The sequence below is a fragment of the Lathyrus oleraceus genome, chromosome 5, assembly GCF_024323335.1.
Source record: "Lathyrus oleraceus cultivar Zhongwan6 chromosome 5, CAAS_Psat_ZW6_1.0, whole genome shotgun sequence".
Classification (NCBI taxonomy): domain Eukaryota; kingdom Viridiplantae; phylum Streptophyta; class Magnoliopsida; order Fabales; family Fabaceae; genus Lathyrus; species Lathyrus oleraceus.
In genome coordinates, this window is record NC_066583.1 from 495,348,175 (window position 1) to 495,357,689 (window position 9,515).

General features: G+C 39.2%; 1 pseudogene; it reads right to left on the bottom strand.

Moving 5' to 3' along the window:
- Window positions 1-1,146: 1,146 nt before the first annotated feature.
- Window positions 1,147-1,246, bottom strand: LOC127088908 (uncharacterized; annotated as a pseudogene).
- Window positions 1,247-9,515: the final 8,269 nt, after the last annotated feature.

The window sequence follows — 9,515 nt, forward strand, 5'->3', positions numbered from 1 at the left end:
GCATGCGGCGAGACTGTAGTTTAAATTTAAAGAGAATCAATAATTACATTAGGAGAGCTATATTTAATTTGTATATAATACTATAATACTATAAAGTGTTTTGAATTAAATGTTCTTAATGTTAGATATAGACTCGGATCAAAGCTGAAATTGTCCATATAATTTTGTTTATATAATTTCAAGCAATATCTAAATTGTTCTAGAGTCTTCACGAATTAGAAAAGACCAACGAAGATTTGATTCCCTAATTACGACGAACTACATACCGATATCCGTGTTATTTGATATTTAATCTAGATCGAATTTTAGTTTTATTTTTTCCCCTAATTATCAAAGTATCATCCGCCTTAGTTTTATGCAGTAACCCTAGAAAAACGGTATATCGATTCATTAAGTCGCTGTGGGATCGATATCTTTTAAAACTACGCGATTAGACTGTGCACTTGCAGTTAATACCCAAATAGACTCATAAAGTCGCGATCAAGTTTTTGGCGCCGTTGCCGGGGATTTTTATTTAGTCGATATCGTAACTCTTCTGTTACGCTATAGAGACTAATGCAATTTTTATTTTTTTCCCTTCTTTTTCGTTGATTTGTATGCCACACACTCGCTCACAAGGCGAACCGTACTACTTACGAATCAACGACGTTGAACGATATCTCCGAGTATTACGCCGAATTCGGGAGTATCGTGCTGCAAACAATCTCCCTCCAATCGAAATTCTTGATCTCAAAAGTCTCCTTCCCTCGACGATACCAGAGATGGCAGAACCAGCTCGTGCTCTTCGAGATTACGCTGCTCCATTGCAAGATGAGCCGCATTCGAGTATTGCTCCACCCGCAATCGAAGCGAACAACTTCGAACTTAAACCTTCGCTGTTGCAGGCAGTGCAACATAACCAATTTTCTGGAAATCCTATCGAGGATCCAAACCTTCATTTATCCGTATTTGTCCAATACGCTGATACTGTTAGAGCTAATGGTGTCACTTCAGAGGCAATTCGACTTCGTCTTTTTCCTTTCTCGTTAAGAGATAAAGCTAGAAGATGGCTTCAGTCTCTTCCTTCCAACTCAGTCACCACATGGAATGAGTTGAAGAAAGTCTTTCTTGCCCGATATTTTCCTCCAAGCAAAACAGCTATGTTAAAAGCCCAGATAAATGGATTTAAGCAAAAAGATAACGAGCCTCTTTTCGAAGCATGGGAAAGATACAAAGACATGATGAGACTTTGTCCACACCATGGTTTAGAGAACTGGTTGGTAATTCATAACTTCTATAATGGTCTCTTGTACAACACAAGGTTAACAATAGACGCCGCCGCCGGTGGTGCACTTATGGATAAACCTTACACTGACGCTTATCAACTTATCGAAAGCATGGCCCAAAACCATTATCAGTGGGGAAGCGACCGAACAATGTTAGAAAAACCTCAAACAAAAGGGGGCATGTACGAGATAAGTAGCCTTGATCATGTTAATGCAAAAGTGGATTCTCTTGCCCAGAAAATTGAAAGTTTAAATGTATCACCTCCAGCCAGCGTGGTTGCCATAACTCAAAATTGCGAAGTCTGTGGAATTCAAGGTCACACTCCTACAGATTGTCAATTCCTAACAGGAATCCAAGTAGAGCAGGTGAACTATGCTCAAGGAAATCCTTACTCGCATACCTATAACTCAAACTGGAAGAACCATCCTAATTTTTCATATAAAAGTAACAACGCTTTATACGCACCAGGTCAAGCTCCCAGTCAAGCCCCAGCTATACCTCCTGGATATCAAAAGTCGACCCCATCTACACCTAACAATAACGTTCCTAGGAAATCCAATTTGGAAATCATGATGGAGAACTTTATAGCTTCTCAACAGCAAACCAATAAAGAGTTCTTAAACTAGAATGTACACACTAACGAACAGATTAAACAACTAGCAAGTAAAGTAGATGCCCTGGCTACCCATAACAAAATGCTGGAAACACAAATCTCGCAAGTAGCTCAACAACAAGCGCCTACTGCTGCCCCAACTGGTACATTTCCTGGACAGCCCCAACCTAATCCGAAAGGCCACGCTCATGCAATTATATTAAGAAGTGGAACAGAGGTAGAAGGACCGTATGACCCAAGGATTGAGAACCAAAACTCTAAAAAGTCAACTGAGGAAGAAGGTAGACCTAAGGAAAAGGAAGAGTGTAATAAAGAAACCGTAGAAAACAAAGAACCTTATGTACCTCCGCCGCCTTACAAACCACCTATCCCTTATCCTCAAAGGCTAATTAAATCCAAAGACGCGGGCCAATTTAAAAAATTTGTTGACCTACTGAAACAATTAAACGTCACAATTCCTTTTACATAAGCTATTACACAGATGCCTTCATATGCTAAGTTCTTAAAAGAAATTTTATCTAATAAAAGGAAACTTGAAGACAGCTAAACCGTTACACTCATTGCTGAGTGTAGCGCAATAATCCAAAATCTGCCTCCTAAACTTAAAGATCCTGGTAGTTTCTCTATACCCTGTCATTTAGGAAAATTTGTCATAGACAAAGCTTTATGCGATTTAGGAGCCGAAAATCAGTGTTATGCCCTTGTCCATATTCAAGAAACTTGAAATGGGAGAATTAAGACCAACTAAAATGTCTGTGCAATTAGCGGATCGTTCCGTTAGATATCCCGTAGGAATTCTTGAAAACGTTCCCGTGCGCATAGGTCAATTCTACATTCCCACCAAATTTATAATTATGGACATAAGAGAAGATGAAGTTACCCCCATTATATTGGGAAGACCCTTCTTAGCAACCGCCGGTGCTATCATAGACGTAAAACGAGGACGACTCACTTTCGAAGTAGGAAAAGAGAAAATTGAGTTCATTCTTTCCAAATTTTTGAAAGCACCTGCGATAGAAGACACATGTTACTTCATGGATATCATCGATGAATGCATAAAAGAAACAGAATTAGAAAATGACGATTTGTCCGACTATCGTGTAGAAGACAGGTTGAACCAATGTTTAACAATAACATCGGATCCTACACAATGCCTTAAGAAACCAACCCTCGACCTGAAAACACTTCCCAAAAATTTGAGATATGAATTCCTAGACTTAGAACTTGAACGACCAGTGATAGTCAATGCAGACCTAGGAAAACTTGAAACTGAAAAACTCCTACATATCTTAAGAAAATATCCAACCGCACTAGGATACGACATCACCGATCTTAAAGGGATAAGTCCTTCTATCTGTATGCACCTCATCATGCTAGAAGAAGACTGTAAAACTTCTAGGGAACATCAGCGGAGACTAAACCCGATCCTGAGTGAGGTAGTGAAGAAGGAAGTAACGAAGTTATTAGAGACAGGTATCATATATCCTATATCCGATAGCAAATGGGTTAGTCCTATACACGTAGTACCAAAGAAAGGAGGTATAACAGTGATCAAAAATGAAAAAGGAGAAACTATAACCAAACGAATTGAATCGGGATAAAGAATATGCATTGACTACAGAAAGCTAAACAAAGCAACCCGAAAAGATCATTTTCCTTTACCATTCATAGACAAGATGTTAGAGCGACTAGCCAAGCATTCTCATTTCTGCTATCTAGACGGTTACTCAGGCTTCTTTCAAATACCAATTCATCCTGATGACTAAGAAAAGACAACGTTCACATGTCCCTTTGGTACCTTCGCTTATCGACGAATGATGTTTGGCTTGTGCAATGCTCCTGCAACCTTCCAAAGGTGCATGATGGCAATATTCGCCGATTTTCTCGAAAACATCATGGAAGTCTTTATGGATGACTTTTCCGTATGCGGACAAAGTTTCGAAGAATGTCTTGAAAATCTAGAAAGAGTTCTAGAACGATGTGTAAAAGTAAACCTAGTACTTAATCGGGAAAAATGTCACTTTATGGTACAAGAAGGAATTGTTTTAGGACACATCATATCAAATAGAGGAATTGAAGTAGACAAAGCCAAAATAGAAGTAATCGAAAACGTTCAACTTCCGAAAACTGTGAGAGAAATACGAAGCTTCTTAGGACATGCCGGTTTTTACCGACGATTCATTAAAGATTTCTCTAAAATAACTAAACCTTTAACCGGATTATTAATGAAAGATGCTTAATTCATCTTCGACAATAAATGTTTAGAAGCATTTCAAACACTTAAACAAGCATTGATCTCCGCGCCCATAATGCAGACCCCGGATTGGAATGAACCTTTCGAAATAATGTGTGACGCAAGTGACTACGCCGTAGGCGCTGTTTTAGGACAACGAAAGGATAAAACACTTCACGTCATATATTATGCGAGTAGAACTCTAGATGAATCACAAATGAATTACGCCACGATCGAGAAAGAACTTTTAGCAGTAGTATTTGCACTAGATAAATTTCGTTCCTACTTGGTCGGAGCTAAAATAATCGTTTACACTGATCACGCTGCCATTAAGTACCTCTTAACAAAAAAGGACGCTAAAACTAGACTCCTAAGGTGGATCTTGTTGCTACAAGAATTTGATTTGGAAATCAAAGATAAAAAAGGAACTGAAAACGTAGTAGCAGATCACCTCCCTAGACTTGAAAACCTGGAACCGGAAAGAACATCGATCAACGATGATTTCTCGTACGATAAACTCATAGCTAATTTGGAAGAAAATAGAGCTGATGAACAGGTAGAGGCCACCTTGGTTGTATGCGTTACACCATGGTACGCTGATTTTGTCAATTATTTAGCCGCCGGAGTGGTTCCACTTGATTTATCATACCAACAAAAGAAACGATTCTTCCATGACATAAAACATTATTACTGGGACGACCCTTTACTTTTCAAAAGAGGCCCCGATGGTATTTTCCGTCGCTGTATACCTGAAGAAGAGGTAGAAAGTATAATCCATCATTGTCATTCCGCTCTTTATGGTGGACACACAAGTACATCCAAAACCTGCACTAAAATCCTACAAGCCGGTCTTTATTGGCCAAACATATGGAAGGATGTACATACCGCTGTCAAGAAATGCGATAGGTGTCAACGCACAAGAAACATGTCTAGACGTGACGAGATGCCACAAAAAGGCATTTTGGAAGTAAAAATTTTCGATGTGTGGGGAATAGATTTCATGGGACCTTTTCCACCTTCTTTCGGTAACAAGTACATACTCGTAGCGGTTGACTACGTATCAAAATGGATTGAGGCTATAACTTCTCCAACAAACGACACACGGGTAGTAATTAAACTCTTTAAGAATATAATCTTTCCAAGATTTGGTGTCCCAAGAATAGTAGTCAGTGACGGTGGATCGCATTTCATATCTAAGATACTCGAAAAATTATTGTTTAAGTATGGTGTAAAACATCGAGTAGCAAAACCTTACCATCCTCAAACTAGTGGACAAGTGGAAGTGTCTAATAGAGAAATTAAATAGATATTGGAAAAAACTGTCGCTACATCGAGGAAAGACTGGTCATCAAAATTATCCGAAGCTTTATGGGCATATCGAACCGCTTACAAAACTCCCATAGGAACAACCCCATTTAAGCTTATTTATGGTAAATCTTGATATAAATGAATTAGAGGAACTTAGACAAGACGCATACGAAAATGCCAGAATCTACAAGGAAAGAACGAAAAAATGGCATGATAAACGTATATCAAGAAAAACTTTCAAACAAGGCGATGTAGTCCTATTGTTTAACTCTAGACTTAAGTTATTCCCAGGAAAACTACGCTCTAGATGGTCAGGCCCTTTCCAAGTCACTAATGTCTTTCCTAGTGGAGCTGTAGAAATTAAAGGAAAATCTATTGAATCATTTATCGTAAACGGGCAGCGTCTAAAACATTATCACTACGATGAAAACAATGAAGACTCGCAAGTCCTGAACTTAGACGTATTGCCTCCAAAATTAATAGATTAACATTTAATAGTTTTATGTCGAGCTTGCGACATTAAACAAAGCGCTTCGTGGGAGACAACCCACAAATTTTTATTTTTTTCTTTGATTATTCTTTTTGATTTTATTCAGTTTTCATTCTTCATATTCTTTATTTTAATTAAATTTTTCTTCTTTTCTTCTTTCGGCATCTGGCCAAATCCTGACTAAATTCTTGTTTTTCTTTTCTTTAGTTAACACTAACCTGATGGGACATATTGATCGCATGGGTATCAAATTCTGAGGGAGAGCTCAAAGACAAAAATTTGAAGAACTAGCTGAGAGAGAGATGCACCCAAGTTTTTATGCTAATGATTGTGCAATGACTGTTCTTGGGCTAAGAGATAGTGTCCTATATTTGCTGAGTCAAATAGGGTGGGAAACCACTCCTATTCGGAGACAATTTGTTACTTACTGGGGGCTAACTCTAGAATTCCTTAGCTCCCTGATTTATTTACCAAACCATGGAAAAGGAATAAACTGAGGTTTCATTCAATTCAGGATGTTCAATATGGAGTATCAGTATAACATTCAAGAATTTACTAACCTTTTAGGGTTCCCTACTTCTTTTGATACATTCACCATGAGCCAAGAAGACCTTTTTGAATATAGAGAGCTTGAGCAGTTTTGGGGAAGTTTGACGGGAAATGACGACCCTGAGGAACATGAGTTTCTTTCTGGAAACATACATAACCCGACTTTTCGTTATTTCCACAAGATCCTAGCACACACTCTTTTTGGGAAGAGATCAAACATTACCACAATATCACGTGATGAACTCTTCATAATATTTTGTGCTTCCCAGAACCGTCCAGTGAATGGTGCCACTTATATGTTGGCGAGTTTTGACCTCCTTATTCAAGATGACCGTGCACCGATCCAAATAGGAGGATTGATAACTATGATTGCTAATGCTATTGGATTGCACCAACCCATGCTTGATTTGAACCCTTTTTGTGGTATTCAGCCTATGAATATACTTTTCCTTTTCAACACTATGTTTATAGGAAACCTTGGACCAGAAGAGTTTGAACTATTAATTAACAACCAAGCTTTTTACCTATTCACCATGCCTAGTCCGATGACTAGTGTCCATAACCGTAATAATTGGCTTTATAACCTGGATGGAATACCTTCTCGTGTTAGATCTGTTGAAACCATCCAAGATTATGAGATTCTTGGCAACCAGATTCCTTATGCTGAATCTGATCCGCAGACACCAACTGGTTACCATGATGCTGCCTCTCCACCTCATCCTATCCCGTCCGCAAAATCGGCAATACCTGATCTTAGACATCATATGCCCGGAACTGATTATAATACCGCTATTCAAGCCTTGATGTCAGAACAAGATGCCATCAGAGAAGAGTTAACTAAGATGGGACATGAATTTCTGGAATACATGAGTGGAATGAAAAATCAATTCCACGAGTTGCTACACAGTGTCAATTCCTTTGCTCCTCCGACGAGAGATTCTACAAGTGACTAGAAGAATTGGAGTTAACTAGTTTTAGTTTTAGGAAATTTATAGTTTCGTTTAACATTACTTCTAATCTTAGGATTTATTTTTCGCATGTTTTATTTTATTTTCAAATATTACATTATGTTTATTTTTATGAAGCTATTGGCATTATTGGTTAAATTAAATTTTATTTTGATTTATGCATTATCTAAAATTCCCAATAATGATATTTACTATATGCTACTACTTACATGGCCTATTAGAAAATATATATATACACTATGGTGTAGTAGAATAGCATTCATGACAATTCAAAAATATAACAATAGCAAATATAATAAACAAAACTAAAAAAAAAATATAATAATAATTTTTTTTTATTAAAGCACCAGCATGCTGTCACGAGCGTAGTGACCGTTGCATGCCCACCAGCGTGACGAGCGTCACACAAGCTGTCACGGTCGCCACGCAACCCATGACGCCAATAACACACTCTGTCACGAGCGTGACAGCGTGTTTCCTCGTAAACGTTGTTGACCGTTAAGGTCATGAACGTTACTCCATCTCCCCATTCATCTCACCTCTTTACTCCATTCCACTCACATTCATCCATATTTATTTTTCTCTCACCCACTCTTCTTCCCAATTCCAAAACTTTTCCTATAAGTACCTACAATCCATTTCTCCCTACACCACATCATTCCAACAAACCATTCTATACAAATATATTTCATCCTCTTTTCCTTCTTTCTACCTACCTATCAATATGGCGGAGAACCAACATCAAGAAGCGCAATTCGGAAATATTATTTTCCGATCTGAAGATGATAACTATCAACGGGAGCAGTTCGTTCGGTTCCAACAACGCGGTGTCGTATCTACCAGGTACCCATATTTAAATTGCTTACAAGAATTAGGATTACTTCAAGGTGTGCAATGGCTGCTTAGGCTTTCTGATTTAACCTTTCTTTGCACACAAAATCACCCTACATACCCATCACTCACCTTGGAGTTTTTAAGTTCTTATTCCTACACCACTCCACCCGGTGAGAACGAATACTTAACCGGTACCACAAATTTCCGCATGTTCAACACTGAGTACTCACTATCTCAGGAACAGTTGAGTGCCATGCTACACTTTCCTGTAGGAGATCAAGTCCACCCAAGAATCCCTCCAAACTCAGAGTGGAACACGAACGCATTCGACCTCTTTGGAAAAATATTCGGTGTGGAAACCACTAATTGGGATGCACTACTTGCTTCGCACATACACAACCCCACTATCCGGTATTTTATCTGTATTCTGCAAAACACCATTTTTGGAAGACCCAACAACAGTAAAGTCAACACGAAAGAATTATTCTTCCTCCACTGCATCTTTTCAGCCGACACAAAGGTAAACGCCGCCTCTTTCTTACTTCACCATATTCGTACCCTTTGTGCTCGAGGCCGTCAACCTTTTATGATTGGAGGATTAATAACCACCATCGCACTCGGCTTAAATCTAGGGGACCGACTTCAGAATTTGCAATCTTTGCCACCCCTGTTTATGGATATAAGCTATTGTCGCTCCAGCCGCTTAATCAAAAATAGGGTAGGCGGGAAGTATTATCTTATGGTGAATAACCAAGAAGTCCCAAGCGTTGTTTTGCCCAACATTGCCCTCACCGATGTCACCAACCCCAACCGATTCATCTACGATCTGAATGCTCCCGAACCCACCGAGCCTACACAAGCAAACCCGCCCCCAGACGAGTTTGATGAAATGGAGCAAGGTGATCAAGGTCCTGAACAACATTCAGTCCCGCATAATCCTTCCGATAATGTGGCTGGTCCATCCTCCCGACGTCGTCGAAGAAGAAGGCCCGCAACAAATGATGACATCATGGATGCTATTGAACATCAAGCCCAACGGCTTGATGCCATGCATGCGCAGAATAACGAAGTAATGCAACTGATGCGCCAGATGCAACAACAACAAGAAGAGAGGAATGCAATAACCGACCAGCGGTTCACTGACTTGCTTAACAGGTTTGATGACTTGGAAGTACGTCAACGATCCTCGGGTCCGAGAACAAGAGGACGCAGGCAGAATTGAGTTTGAGTTCCTTCTTTTTCCTTTTCTTTCGT